Genomic DNA, 8,142 nt, shown 5'->3' on the forward strand with positions numbered 1-8,142 from the left:
AAAAATGATAGACGAGAAGAAGACAGAAATAGATAGATGTGGGGGGGGGTAGAAAAAAAAAAATTTAAAAAAAAAAAATAAGAAAAATGAAAACAAATGTGTTAAGGGTGTAGTCCTGTATAATTTCTAATCATAGTTAAGAAAATTAAGAAAAGAAATACGGGAATTATAATTCGATAATTAAGCCAATTTTTAATACAAGGAAAATACCTTTATAGCATATTTCCTTCGCTTCCCGGTTTATGATACAAACAATCTCAATATTCAAGGAGTAAATAGTGAAATGACAATCTAACACCCCTCATTTGAATAGGATACATCACAATAAATTATACTCAGGATCCCTATTCATTCGTAGGAAACTATTTGTTTCCAATGTAAAAAGGAAATATTTCTCAGTGGATAAAGGGCTCTCCGCGCTGTGGCACTAGGACCGCTGCCAGAAGGACCAGGAACGGGTCTTAGTGCCTATTGGTCATGGTTAACTACATCCTATAACTCATCGTTGGGCCCTCGTCCCCCAGCTCCTTCCTTACTTACTACCCTACCCTGAAAGCAAGACGATGTTCTTCTGTAGATTTGAGATATCTGTATACCCCACACAACACACACACACACACAACAAAAACACACAAACCCCACACACACACACAACCACACACACACACACACACACAAAAACCCCCACGTATGCATAAAGATGTGTGGGTGGTGTGTGGGTGTGTGTGGTGGTTGGTGTGTGTGTGTGGGTGTTTTGGGTGTGTGTTGTGTGTGTGTTTCTATGTGCGCGCGTGCGTGTGTCATTCATTGTATATGTAACATTGCTAAAAATGCAGTGTATCATATTTTTTGTTGAGATAAGACATTTAAGCAGTATGCACCAGCAAAACTATGATGAAATTGAAAATGTGTTAAAAGCCAAAGACAACAATGGATACCCCTCTTTTTTACTTTATAAATTTTTGGTGTCCCTTTACCATCCTTTTGGGTTTTGAGGCTCTGTTTTTTTTGTATATATGGATTACATTTCAATTTTTTGTTTGTAATAATATAGACAAACACATGTTTATTCAAACGAGAACGATAATACTAATGATAAAGGCATTGTTTTATCTTCTCTACCTGTGTAGGCGTTAAAAGGGGGGAATTAAATATTTTTTCAACTTGGGACATCTTCATTTAGTTTATAGATGTCAAGAAATCAAGGCAGAGAGAGAGAGAGAGAGAAGAGGGGAGAGAGAGAGAGAGAGAGAGAGAGAGAGGGGAGATGAGAGAGAGAGAGGAGAGAGAGAGAGAGAGAGGGGAGCGGAGAAGAGAGAGAGAGAGAGAGAGAGAGGGAGAGAGAGAGAGAGAGAGAGAGAGAGAGAGAGAGAGGTGGGGGTGGGGGGTTATTCCCGTCCACATTTTCCTGTTATTGCTATTTAATCTGGAACATAAAACAAATCATACATATTACCTGTAAGTTAGAACTCTCTTATGTTATAGATAAAAGACAATAATAACACAAGACAGCATACATATTTCACCCACATATTCAAGGTAGAATTAATTTTTTTTCGCCTCTAAACAACAACGCAGTAAGGACGAAAAACTACATGAGAACACAGTAACTACCAAGGAGCTCGTTCGGAGTAGGACTGCGCTAATGCTGTGCAGTTTGCTGGTTCCATGTAGTTTTCAGTTCAGTGTATGATTCACTGTAGCGGTGTAAGTCTGACTTTGCTGCGGTAGACGCTCCGACGGCTTCCTGATCATGGACTGGAACGGAATAATACTGATTGTAAGTACATTTTACATGCAGGATATCGAGTGATTTTGTTAATGGTATGCAATAAAACAGGTGTGGGGGATATTTGAGTACAACACGTGGGATTTGTAATTAGTGTTGGAATTCTGTTAAAACCAGGATGACTTCGTGGATTTTCAATGCTGATCTGCGAACTGTTTTGTTAGTTACACACCCATCCAACCTTGAAATTGCCCTTCCTTCTTTGTTATCCGTACTGTAATATGCATGAATCTCTGGTTAATCTTTACGATATAGACGCACTAAGCTAGGGCAAATTGATGTTTTGTCATAGAGGACAAAACTCTGCAATTTTCATGTTTCGTACTCTATCCAATTTTGCAATTGTTATTCCTTGTTTCAGTTCCGCACATTATAACTTGCGTGAATCTGCCGTTGCTTTCCATCTGAAATTATATATAGGTTTTGCTAATTGTTTACGAAGTGACTTCACCCCTATGAAATGCGGTAAACAAGGCTACAACAGCTGTACATGTTATTCATGACTCCATTTCTTATGCTGTATAAGATGGCAGTGTCCTTTTCAAGTACAGGGAATACTGGAAATCGAGTGGAGTCCTCGGGCGAAGCCCCACATTAAGAAAGGGTTTGGGGGGGTAATGGGAAATTTGCTGGGACTTTTATACGACAACGTGATGTAAAATGTATGTAAAAAGAGAACAAGTAAAAACGGTAGTATCAATATTGCAGTGGTATGGCATAAAATGTAAAAATGCAAAGCTGTGCGTAATTGATGACTACTAAAAGTAAATCTGTCCAAGCTGCACACCTCCCCAGGATTCCTCGTGTTCCCAGCCACAGCATGTATTTACCCATACAGTAAGGAAAACGGCTTGTGTCTGTAAAAGTATTATTGTAATTGACGAAGCAATTAGGTTATTGGGGAGGGTGCAGTTCTGAATTGTGGCAATCGAGTTTACTTTCCAGTATGTCTCTTTTCTAGCAATTAATTTAAGACCAAATGATCTGAAAAATGCCAAGATGTTTTTCAAATGATAGTGCTACACTATTTGTAAACCTCTATATATAAATGCTGTATATCTAATTGTAATCTTATATGCATGTTATTGGATTAATGATAAATACAGGTTAAAACTCGATAAATTTATTAAAAGATCCAATAAATTTAGGAAATCCATTATTTATAGGTGAGGGGGTGGATTAACTTTAGAAGTTTTTCTAACCTAGGTTTTTTTTTTTTAGTCATGACCAAAAAAATTGACAATTTTTTAAAGTTGAAGTCATATTTTTCCTCGTTTGCAGATGGTTGTGGGAGTCACCATTGGCATGGAAACAGACGACTGTCCAGGGGACGGGAGGTTTCCTGATTCAAGTATCTGTGGTGCTTATGTAGATTGTGTACCCGACGGAAACGGCGGCTATGATATAATAAAGGGTGATTGTGGAGGCTTCCTGTACAATACCACCTCCAAGAGTTGCTCTAATGACAGCATGGTTAGTACATTTTACTGTCTAAAGTGGGTATTTGTAGTGTAATGAATCCATGCATAGTTTTCCACCATTGTTTAATTTTTATTCATCTTGCTATTTACAGTGGTTCTCTCGCGTCACACCGAGTGTTTTCCCAGAATTCAATCCATATTCGTATCTGTGTGAAGCCCAGCCTGATGGTTTTTCTGTGTGCAAATTGCAAGACTCAGGTCATGTGTGTGCAGGGACAAGCCTTTGTTCGTCACCCGTACTGAGGGTGACTTTTGTTTAGGTAAAACAGAGTTTGGAGGAGGCGTGTGCTATCCAGGTGCCCCTTTACAGTGCACATGTGAAAAGCCTCATGAATTTCGTGTGGATTATTATGACCCACAAAGGTTCTTCGCTGCAAAGATGCTTATTCTGAACCATTTTTGCCTAAAAATGTTTGGATGGAATGGTATTTGATGAATCTTCTTCACAGTGTCTGAACAATGCTGGATTTCCACCATGCACCGTATCTGGACTTTTGCCAACCAAATAATTGTGGTGAATACTATACATGCATTGCCTTGAGACAGGGGTATCTTCAAAGGTTTTCTATGTGCAGTAATAATACTTTGTTCAATGAGAAGACGCAAACATTTTGAAGATCCTTGTATTATCATTTTGAGTGCCAAGTGGACGGACTTTTTTAGTGACCCCTTCAATGTACGCTATTACTTTGAGTGTTTCAAACAAAGTGAGGTCGAATGATGAAGTTTCGTTATGCTTGTCCTGGGGGGCTAATATGGTATACTGAAAACCCAGGAGTTGGACGATGTGGGGGAAAAGACAATGGTGACTACTACTATGAAACCCTTTCAGCACTGCAACATCCAGAGAACCTGTGTCCTGATTTATAGTAAGTTTTAGCATAGCCCATGGTAAGCAAATAGAAATTTGAACGCCAAGAATTTTAAAAATGGATATCCAATGAGCCAAAATGAAGTATATTATAGTTCATGTTCTCCCTCTAATTAACTATATTTTGGGAAATTTAATTTAGCATATTTATAGTTGAGAATTGATATCTGTAATTATATTCTTTGCTGTACTTATTTTTCTTACCATTGGGCTTTTATCATCATGACTTTTTAAACCCTTAAACCTGTCCCAAACCAATGTACCCTATAGAATTAAACGATGAACATGTAGAATATTTTTCATTTAGGATAATTTAGGCGTTTACTATCGCTCTACTTGTCGATGAGAACCGCATGGTACTGAAAGTAAATTTATGCTAGCAGGTCTAGTCAGGGGGGTCAAGTAATTGGTACATCAGGCCGAATAATTAGAGGCCACCCAAGAATTTTGAGCCTGGATTTTATGAGTCCAGTGGTCCACTCAAAAATAAGAATATCAACCTTGTTCTTAAATAAACCCTGTTTTTTTTTTCTTTTCCCCCGCTCAAGTAAATTGAAATGAAATGAATATGAAAACATATCTTTACTATTGATTTCCATTCAACGTAAATGTTTTTGTAGCTAATGTTACCGAGAGCGACGCAGAGTCAGAAAAATGAACAATGCCTCTTGTAGAACACAAAAAATAGAGTAGGAAGCAATACAAGTACATCTGCATTGGCCTCATATTTATCGGGAAGAAATGGGCCCTGCATGGTCCCCGCTCTGGACTAAGTCCCATCCATGTTTACCTTTCGAGGACCAAACCACTCATAACTGCGATCTGTCAAGGAGTCCATGTATTTACTATGCGACTGTGAGAACGATTAATATGAAATTACTAGCGTCTGGATTCATTTATTTAGTTTTTAGCTTTTTTGTACTACTTTTACGTGGTTTGGTAATTATTTACGGTATTTTGTAAAAAAAAATTCTGCGCGTGTGTTTTGCCACCAGAACATTTCACAAGCCACACGACGCCATTCGTTGAGAAACTCCAGTGAGAAATATTTCGATACAAGTGTTGCGTTGATCCCAGGTCATTTAAAGACATATAGTGGATATACAGAACAAATAGACAGTATCTATCTAAGCCTAATATTTCAGCCCATTCAAGTGCCCCAAAAACCGAAAAAAGGGGAAAAGAAACTAAGCAGATTTGATTTAAAAGGAACAAAGAAAAGTTTTCGCTATATGGAGGTATGGGTTTTTTCCCTGGGGTCTAGGGGGCAAAACTTGATATATGGCTAGGCGTATATATTTCCACGGCATAATTAGGGAATATAGATCGTAATGTAAAAAAATCCGACTGGTTAAGATTAGATTGCTTTATTGGTTAGGACGCATTATACGATTACCACAAGGGATCTGGGTTATGTGAAGTCTCGCATATTTTTACCGAACTAGTTTCATTAGCCGTATTAAACGATTTTTGTGCTTGTTTACTCGGGGAATATTTTACTTCGCGTTCATCGAACATGGCATGGGGTCGGGTTCTTAAAACGTTTCATAAATCATTCTTCTGTTTCTGCAGGTTCCTATTGACATCCAGTGCCATCCAGAAGGGAAAATTAATAGATGATAATTCGCATGTCAGTATGTGGTACTTCATTTTTTTTTTTTAAGTATACATAATTTTGTGGGAGATATCAGCTGCTTTCTTTTAAAAAATTGCGACCAGTCATGCTAAATTACATTGAACTTGCATGTATCATATTACATAGATGCTTCGTGAATGAACAAGGGAGATCAAATGTGAACAAACATGTAAGCCTAAGGGTAATTAGTGTGCAAATGATGGGGAAAAGGGGAAAAGGCAAACATAGGTGACAAATGGTTATATAAAATCTTGATTTATTTGAATTTTGTTTTTACTGTTAAGTATATTTCATGGATGCATTTATCTTTTAGCGAGTGTAAGCTGTAAGCAACAGGCTAAATGATGGTATTTACATTCGATTAGGAAATTTAGTCTGTTTCTTTATGTACTTTTTTAAGCATTTAATTTTTAATATTAAAATACAAGTTTAGACTTTAACACTATTTAACTACAGGGCTTGTTTATACTTGAATGCACTATACAATATGAAATTCCCGCTCGATAAACCCCGTACCCTGGCACTTTTACTAGTTAAAAATCAGAATTGATGAAGGACTTTTGCAAAAAGTTACTAAAATTTCAAATTGCACAAATGAATTCTAGAAGTTGGCACTTGCTGATCTTAGTTTCCAAGCTAGCCAACTTTTACTTGTACCATCGATTTGGGTGTGATGTTCTATTTGGTTATTATTCGCCACTAAAAAGATCAGTGTGAGCTGGGCCCTTGCTATCCTGGCGTCCATGTAGATCTTCAAGCGTGGTCCCTACTTCACCTGTGGTCCTTGCCCCACTGGATTCTCTGGGGATGGAATTACGTGCGATGGGCTAGGGGTAATTGGGATGGATTATTTGCAAATTGAATTTCTAGACTCACAGAGGACCTTAATCTGGATTATATATTTAATCCATAATTTATTTCTTTTTCAGTGCCCAGTTGGGTTGCAGGTATCAGTGGTGAATGTGCCCCGACTCTGACCTTGATGGGTTTCCCCGACTCTGAACTAAGTTGTACAGAGATATATTGCCGTCAGGATAACTGCATTTATAGGCCGAATTCCGGCCAAGAAGATGCAGATGGCGATGGTGATGGCGATGCCTGTGATAGTGATGCAGATGGTGATGGCTTTGACAAGAATACGGTAATATATATAATGCACGTTCAGAAAACTTTTCATCCATAAAATGCAAGTCATATTTATGGCATGTTTATGCTTTACCTGATAGCTCAGGGGAGCCCCTCATCAATTTGGCTGTAGAGCGATATCTAGTCTGAGAGAACTCACAAGCACATGTATTATATGATGCAATCATAGGTAACTTGTTCAATCTAGCAATAATATTACAGGACAACTGTCTGCTGATATCCAACCCACTGCAAGAAGATGCGGATTCAGATGGATGGGGAAATGTCTGTGATAACTGCCCTTCTGTGTCTAACCCGAGGCAAAAGGATACTGATGGGGATGAATTGGGCGACGAATGTGATGACGATATTGATAATGATGGTTCAGTATAGCTTTGGTTTTCAGCAGAGTATAATTGCTATGAAAAATAAAGCAACTAACTTTTATAAATGAATACAGGCTACAATCACCTTTATTATTTTTCATACCCTCAACTAGGAACCGATATGTTAACGATATTGTATCTCGACCGCAAATGCCAACCAAAATGATCTTGATGGGATGGTTTGGGCGATGAGTGTGATAACTGCCCCCAGCATCCCAATATTGGCCAAGAGGATGCTGATGAAGATTTACTGGGAGATGCGTGTGATAACGATGCTGACTTGGATAGGTAAGGTGGTGGCTAGAGTTGTATAGCTAATCCCCGATAGATTGGTAGCAAACTTAATATCATTGATCACCTCGCATTCAAACATTCTTTCAGTGATGGTGTGGACGACAGTATAGACAACCCCTGGCCAACTGATGGCAGTGGCGATGCCTGTGATGCTGACAGCGACAATGATGGTGTGGATGACACGGCTGACAACTGTCCACTGATACCGAATTCAGGCCAGCTAGACAGTGATGGGGATGGCCGTGGCGATGATTGCACCGACGACTTCGATGGTGACCAAATTGCAGATACAGAGGATAACTGCATTTACAATCCTAAGGTGCACACTACAGATTTCAGGTGTGTTTTGTGATTCACATAATAGTTCAGTTCTTCAGCCATTTTCATCTTAATTACCTTGAACAGTGAAAGCGTGCTTTACAATGAATGAATACTGGTTTCAATAACTTAAAATATTTATAGTACATTTCTTTCATATAAGACCTTATGTGTGTGTGTATGTGTATGTATATAGTATGATGTATATATTATTATTATATTTATATATATTATATATGATT

At 38.2% G+C, this 8,142-nt stretch overlaps 1 pseudogene; it reads left to right on the plus strand.

Moving 5' to 3' along the window:
• The first annotated feature begins 1,623 nt into the window (after nucleotides 1-1,623).
• LOC119569524 lies at nucleotides 1,624-7,921 on the plus strand (annotated as a pseudogene).
• The last annotated feature ends 221 nt before the right edge of the window (nucleotides 7,922-8,142 follow it).

This window comes from Penaeus monodon, unplaced genomic scaffold, assembly GCF_015228065.2.
Source record: "Penaeus monodon isolate SGIC_2016 unplaced genomic scaffold, NSTDA_Pmon_1 PmonScaffold_16139, whole genome shotgun sequence".
In the NCBI taxonomy this organism is placed as follows: Eukaryota; Metazoa; Arthropoda; class Malacostraca; order Decapoda; family Penaeidae; genus Penaeus; species Penaeus monodon.